The sequence below is a fragment of the Pinus tabuliformis genome, chromosome 2_1, assembly GCF_031772625.1.
Source record: "Pinus tabuliformis cultivar Carrire ecotype Pingquan chromosome 2_1, CPIR1, whole genome shotgun sequence".
Lineage (NCBI taxonomy): Eukaryota > Viridiplantae > Streptophyta > Pinopsida > Pinales > Pinaceae > Pinus > Pinus tabuliformis.
The window spans coordinates 315774006-315782349 of NC_142299.1; the positions used below are offsets into that span (position 1 = coordinate 315774006).

Genomic DNA, 8344 nt, shown 5'->3' on the forward strand with positions numbered 1-8344 from the left:
ATTATTATAAATTAATTATATCTAAATTAATTTAATTTCATTTTTAAAGAAATAAAATAATATATTATTAAATTACAGTTTAAGTTATAATTAAATGTGTTTTTTTTAAGAGGTCACGGGTTCAAAACCAGAGGGGGTAGAGTATGTATGCTTACATAGATTTAACAGTCAAATCAATGCGTGGAAGTGGGTCCCTTATCCCACAAACAAAAAGGTATCATGCATAAATTGACTTGGTCATGACCTTAAAATAAATATTATTATTATTATTATTAAATATCTATTTTTAAAGTTTAAACTTTTCTATTATTTTATTCTATTTTAATTTATATTTAAAAATAATTATTATAAATTAATTATATCTAAATTAATTTAATTTCATTTTTAAAATATGATTTATTAAAATTGAAAATGTAACCTCTATATTCTAAAACATATGGCTTATTTTTCTTTCCAATGTTAATCCTGGGTTTCAATATGTGTTTCTTTCCTGCTCTTTTTTTTTGTTCACCTCTTCCTTATCTCACACCCTACTCTTCGGTGGGACTATGAAATGTCATCTTGTAACTAGATACAAAGACTTCTCTTTTAGGTTAACCTAAAATGCCACTCTATGGCTGGTGTATTGTCTATGACATGCCACACCCTACTCTTCGGTGGGACTATGAAATGTCATCTTATAACTAGATACAAAGACGTCCCTTTTAGGTTAAACTAAAATGCCACTCTATGGCCGGTGTATTGTTTATGACAGGTCACTTTATAACTAGAAACAAATATGTCTCTTTTAGGTTAAACTAAAATGTTATTCTATGGGGTTAAACTAAAATGCTATTCTATGGGGTGTATTCTTATACATCGAATATAATGAGTAAGGCAGGTTTATATATCAAATTTGTGAATCCAATAATTTGGTATTAAATTTTAGAAAAAAAATTATAGCACAATTGGTACTTTTTCCATTTCAAGTTTCAAGAAAAGTTGGAGTAATTTTCATACTCACTTTATTGGGTTTCATATTGTTACTTTTTCTATTTCAAATTTCAAGAAAAGTTGGAGTGATTTTCACATTCACTTTATTGGGGATCAATTACAATAAAGAAGAAAGAAAAGAGAAAAGAAAAAAAAATACATTTAAGAAAATCTATATATAATATTCATTGGAATGATAAGTTTATATATGTCAATGTGAAAATTTAACATAGCATTATGTTCTTTAATAATAAAATAAAATCCACTAATAAACAAAATAAATATATGAAATTCATATACCAAAATGTTATTCAACTACTTCTGGTAAAGAAACTTAGTCCCTACCACTCAAGTTAAAAATTATGTTATTTGAAAATAACACAAAAAATTACAATGTACATTATTCGATGTTATTGGAATCAATTGAAAAAAAAAAAGAGGAGAGAAAGATTCATTTAAGAAAATATTTATCCAATATTCATTGAAATGTTAAGGTTATATATGTCCATGTAAAAATTTATCATAGTATTTTGTTCTTTAATAACTAAATAAAATAAATTAAAAAACACACTAAATATATGAAATCCAAATGCTAAAATGGTGTCCAATTAATTTACACTAAAAAGTGTTGTAGAAGAGCATAGTCCCTACCACTCAAATTAAGAAATATGTTATCTGAAAAATTGTAGAAAAATTATAATCTTCAAATGCTAAAATGGTGTCCAATTAATTTACACTAAAAAGTGTTGTAGAAAAGCATAGTCCCTACCACTCAAGTTAAGAATTATGTTATCTGAAAAATTGTAGAAAAAAATATAATCTACCTATGTCAATGTTAGTGAAATCATTTAAATTATGAAATTGACAAAAAAAATAAAAGAGAAATACACATTTAAAAATATATATATAATATTCATTGAAATGTTAAGTTTATATATGTCCTTGTGAAAATTTAACATATATTTTATTCTTTAATAACCAAATAAAAGACAATAAAAAATTAAATAAATATATGAAATTTAAATACTTAAATAGTGTCCAATTACTTTGGTTTAAAAAGTCTTGTAGAACCTCAACTTAAAAATCATGTTATCTAAAAAAAACTGTTTAAAAAAATATAATCTAAATTGGTCAAGATAAATTAATTTCTCGCATGGATTTGCATAAATTTTGGTGGGTAGTAACCACTAGTAAGTTTATACATTTACAATTTTACTCCACATAAGTGCTAATGAAAACATAAATAATGGTAAGTAAATCCTGGTAAATATATTTATTCCTATCCATTTTTTTGGCAAAGGGTTGCTTATATTATGGTAGGAAGTAATTAGTAAATATGTTATTTACTTCCTTCAAAGCCGAAGAATAAAAAATCACTACACAAATATCTAAACTAATGCATAAATATTGAAATTATATCCATAAATTGTGGCATAAAATATGTGATACAGTTATCCACATGGCATTATGTTGTGCAAATGCTACAATAAAACCTTCAAGTTATGGTCCAATCAAATGTTTTAAACATTAAACATATGAGTCAATGCTAAACTAATAATAGTCAATAAACCCTTGATAAACATTAATAATATATATGTAAAATGTACTCCGTGAAAAATACAAATTAAAAAAATTTAAATAAAAAAATATTAAACTATTTAATATAATAATATTATTAAATATTTTATAATTAAAAACTTAATAGTAAATATAATTTTAATTTTTGATATAAGTCTGCATAAATTTATAAATATAAATAAGAAAACTAACTTCCATTTAAAAGTAATATTATGCATAAAAGATAAATTTATTATTAAATTTAAATGAATTTAATTTATAATAAAAATCACTTAAAAATCCAAATTAAAAATTATCTATTATATTTATAATAAATACAAGAAAACATTGTTTTAATGGATAGTTTAGTTGGTCAAGTTTTTGTTGTCAAGTACTTCGCTTATTAGGAAGTCAGGGGTCAAATCTCCCCAACGCCCTTGGGGTTAGGCCTTGCTAGTTTGGCCAACGGGTGGATCCCTTCAAGTTGATCTACACCATAAATAATAATAATTATAAACAAAATATTACTTCAGGTTAATCTACTTGGATTTTCTCGTAGTCACTCACTGTTCGTGAACCACCCATAAAAAAATACAAGAAACCATAAATAATAATAATTATAAACAACATATTATGTATTTAGATCGATACTTTTGAATCAATCTATCTCTAGTTTTGTCTACACTTCTAGTGTTAGACAGACACTAGAAGTGTAGACAAAACTAGAGGTAGACTAATAGGCCTTTCTTTTGAATCAGTCTACCTCTAGTTTTGTCTACACTGTTGGAAATAATACTAAGAGGGGGGGTGAATCAGTATTATCAAATCAATTATTTTTCATTTCACAATCAGATTTGTATACGCTACTGTGTCTAAAGAAACAAGCGTATATCAGAAAACTTAAGATTCATTAACTGTTGATCTTTAATTAGTGCATCAGGACTTCATTAATCATAAGAATAGTAAACAGGAGCAGTAAAACAGAACAGATCATCACACACATGGACACAAAGATATAAGGTGAAAACCACCTGCTGCAATTCATCTCTATCTTCTTTTAATTAGAAACTTCTTTTTACAATGATTTTGTATTGGTGCAGTCTTATACCAGTATGCATGCTGCTACTTGCAGAAGGCTACCAACTTCTCCTGGAAGGGAGCTAAAACCCCCTTAGATGAGGTACTTGTACATAGGTGCTGACCTACAGAAAGCTACAACCTTCTCTTTTCTTCCAGGGACCACATTTCATAAAATTTCAGACTGGATCCATGAATAATATCAATCAAACATCAAGTATATCTGTATCAACCAATCTCTTTTGCACCAAACAAGACTGAATCAAATAGTCACTTCTCTGAATGATGTACCCAGAAAACAATAACAGCAACTAGACACCAATTATGAACCCAGACCATTGCAACAATAAATAGAAGTCACTAAAACATATATTAAGAGACGTACGCTACTTCAATGTGTACAACCTATGTGCATACGCTTTTGAATTAAGGCTAACCTGCGTATACACTATTTTGAATTATAGAACCAACATGTATACGCGTCTTTGCTTCGCTGAACCTGCATATAGATCTATAAAAGATAATTTATCCTTTTCACTTATTCAGACATCAGTTATACCCAGATTATTAGATTTATAAATCAAGTCATGCACTAAAAATAACGGATCAAAATCACACAAAGATACTACTGTTCAAGCCTTAATATCTTAACCCCTCAATAGTATTTATCCTTCTTCTTGCATTCAGGTTCCTCCTTGATTCAGATCTAGCTATACACCATACCCAATGACCAGTATTTCAGATTTAGTTCTTCATCAGATATTCAATGCTTAGGTCAATGTCCATGCCTAATGATTTCCTTTCCCTTTTATAGTCTTAGGCCTTACATAATACCATGGTCCAAAACCATAAAGAATCAATACCTTGGACCAAATACTTGGGTTCGACACTTTAGACGAGATACTATGGTCCAAAACCATAGGTCCAAATACCAAGGACTAAATACCATAGACCAAAAATAAGTTTTCTAACACGTACGCGTTTTTTCCTGCATGAAAGTCCGTGCATACGCATACGTGACTTTTGATCGGAAATCGCGCGTGTATACGTGACTTAGTCAAAGGAAAACTGCATATATATCTTTTTCTTTCATTTTGAGAGCCTGAACAGTGATCTGCCATCTAAGTGAGTTGCCATCAAGGACAACACCTATGTCATAGAGCCAAACTTGTGTCATAATGCCATCATACACTTCTAGTGCCTGTCTAACATCTGTGCACAGATTTTTATGCACTCTTTTGCTCTCCACTTCTCTTGTATGTCTAACATCTATGTCTACCTCTGGTTTTGTCTACACTTCTAGTGTCTGCCTAACATATGACACTAGAAGTCTAGACAAAACTAGAGATAGACTAATAGGCCTTTCTTTTGAATCAATGTACCTCTAGTTTTGTCTACGCTTCTAGTGTCTGTCTAACATCTGTGCACAACTTTTTATGCACTCTTTTTCTCTCCACTTCTCGTATATGTCTAACATCTATGCACATATTTTTATTCACCCTTCTACTCTCCACTTGACATTTGTGCCCATCCTCCACGGACCAACTCTAAAATGCATCGCCCTCCTAAATTGTCATGCTCAGATGCCTTCGTGTTAACCATGCAACAAAAAATGGTTAACTATCCGACTTAACAAGTTGCGTAGTTAATAATAGTGAAGAATTTAATAACTATTAAGAAAAATGAAATTTACCTTTTAATGCATTTGGATTGTTAGTTTAAATCTAACAATCTAGCTGGACAGATCCTCTTCATCTTTCGTTATAATTTATATCTTTCACATTAAATAATATAAAATGATAATATTGTTGAAATGATATCTCGTTTATGGTACTTCCAATCGTCTAGATCGTGAGGCTTCTTGATATTTCAATTAATAATATTGTTGAAATGATGTCTCGTTTATGGTATTTCCAATAGTCTATATCATGAAGTTTCTTGATATTTCAATTGGTAGGCCCAGTTGAACTTTCAGTGGCCGACTCACCCGAATTATCCCAGCATTTGCAAACTTCAACGAGGATAACAAATATTTGCATATTTTAAGGGAAAGATGAAACTTAAAAACCCCTTTCAGATTAATGATCCACTAAAGTTTAAGAGAAGCATTACCACATGTCTTACAAATTCGACTAACCGATAAATATATATTTTGTTTGAATAACCGAATTTGGATTTGGCTGAAATGTAGATTCATTCCTAGCAATGATGAACAATAGAGCACTTTTGTCAAAAATCATCCTAGAGAGTAATTGGTACCATTCTCTTTTTAACCCACCAGCATCAATGCCTTCTTCTCCTTGGAAATGCACTGATAGGTGCCCATTAAGATCTTGATTTGAACGCATCCATAATTGATTATATGAATCTTCCAGCAAATAAGCTCGACGAACACAAATACGCAGTGGTGTAGAGAGAACATGCATATGTTGCTCTATGATTTTTTTGTTGATTATGTTATTTACATATTGCAAAAGCATTATTAGATGGCCAACTCCTAGATGCCTATTTTACTCGATCATTTTACAGGCACATACTTGGCGTGAATGTTACATATCATGACATTGAGGCTATTGATCCTCATTATTATAAAAATTTGAAATGGATGTTGGAGGTATGTAGCAATTTTCAGTGTTGTTATTTCTTCTTAATAGGCTTTTCCTTTCTTCTTTTTAGTCCCTGCCCTGTAGGCATGGACTATAGTAATCGTTCCCGGCGGATATAGCATTAGTTGACCTGCTTTTATTCCCCGGTCATCAGCGATAACCAAAGTTTTATTCCCGCTCGTTAGCTATAAACAAAGTTAACCAAAGTTTTGAGAGGGACGCTGATTTCTTCATCTTATTTGGCCTCTTTCCAAAAAACCAAAGCTAGACTTCAAAAACCAAAGCTAATCTGAAGCGAAGACAATAGGTTATATTTTTGTTTGTCCGATATTTTCAAATTGTCAGTCCCTGCAACCTAAACTAATGCTAAACTAATGTTAGCATTACTGGACAGCATTAAATGTTATCTCAGCATCCACGGACACCTTGGTATATACCAAGCAGGTCTAAGCATATTATCATAGTATATTTCTTTAAATCATAGTATATTTCTTTAGTATACTAAGAGAACAAGCATCTCGCTGTCTCTGCATGTACAGCTGCCGCGGCTTCGTCGACAACTGCTATGGCTTCGACAACTGCCATGGCTTTCTCGAAGTGTTATGACCTTTAGAAAACTGGATAAATTCATTCTAAGAACCTCGGCGAAGAATGCAATTGCAGGAGTGGAAGCAACGGAAGAGTGGCAGAAATGGAGAGAGCGCTGGTTCTTATAGTTGTGCGGCTCCTTTCATCTGCACCTGCACCACAGAAGGCTCCTTTCATCTGCACCTGCACCACAGAAGGCAAGGTATAAATTAATTTTCCCGCATAGAAAATATGGGATGATGACATTTATTTCTAGGATTATCCTCCCTTCTGTATTCTATTTACAATAATCATTTTATTTTCAGTATTTATTTATGCTGAAAATTAATCTAAAAAAAACTGATTTCGTGAGTTACTATTCAGGTGCACTGAGAGTGTTATGCTATTACTCTATCTAATATTGCAGATCTTTTACATATGTGACCGGGATGGAGATGAGTGCATAATTTTAATACATGGTGTGCAGTGCAGAAGTACAAAAAAAAATTACATTGTGTATAGGGCAGAAGTAGAAGGCTCCTTTCATCTGCACCTGCACCACAGAAGACAAGGTATAAATTAATTTTTCCGCATAGAAAATATGGGATGATGACATTTATTTCTAGGATTATCCTCCCTTCTGTATTCTATTTACAATAATCATTTTATTTTCAGTATTTATTTATGCTGAAAATTAATCTAAAAAAAACTAATTTCGTGAGTTACTATTCAGGTGCACTAAGAGTGTTATGCTATTACTCTATCTAATATTGCAGATCTTTTACATATGTGACCAAGATGGAGATGAGTGCATAATTTTAATACATGGTGTGCAGTGCAGAAGTACAAAAAAAAATTACATTGTGTAGAGGGCAGAAGTAGAAGGCTCCTTTCATCTGCACCTACACCACAGAAGACAAGGTATAAATTAATTTTTCCGAATAGAAAATATGGGATGATGACATTTATTTCTAGGATTATCCTCCCTTCTGTATTCTATTTACAATAATCATTTTATTTTCAGTATTTATTTATGCTGAAAATTAATCTAAAGAAAACTAATTTCGTGAGTTACTATTCAGGTGCACTGAGAGTGTTATGCTATTACTCTATCTAATATTGCAGATCTTTTACATATGTGACCAGGATGGAGATGAGTGCATAATTTTAATACATGGTGTGTAGTGCAGAAGTACAAAAAAAAAAATTACATTGTGTAGAGGGCAGAAGTGCTAAAAAGAAAACTTCGCCTTCCCACAGGTAATCTACAGTCGTTGTTTCGGACAATGAAACCGAAGGTGGTGGTGAGGGTACCTGAGCAGTTGACTTGTTTGGTCCTCAGATTAATTAGGGTACTATTAAAAGCCTGGGGCCATCTTGGTGAAGAAACAAAGCCAGTGAGGTAATTAACTAAAAGCACAAAAGAATGGTTTGATTGTTTTCGATTTCATAGACCATTCAATACCATTCTTAATAATTTTTCACCAGCGGCATTTCAATTTCATTATTTTATCTTTGAATAAAAAGCGGGTGTGGAATGTGAATTGATATTAGGAATGAAGTTC

General features: G+C 31.2%; 1 long non-coding RNA gene across 1 annotated transcript; it reads left to right on the forward strand.

Annotated features, from left to right (window-relative positions):
• Window positions 1–7277: 7277 nt before the first annotated feature.
• LOC149200118 (uncharacterized) lies at window positions 7278–8092 on the forward strand. Its single transcript, XR_016253335.1, has 2 exons — window positions 7278–7351; window positions 7926–8092. It is a non-coding gene; the product is annotated as an uncharacterized LOC149200118 (long non-coding RNA).
• Window positions 8093–8344: the final 252 nt, after the last annotated feature.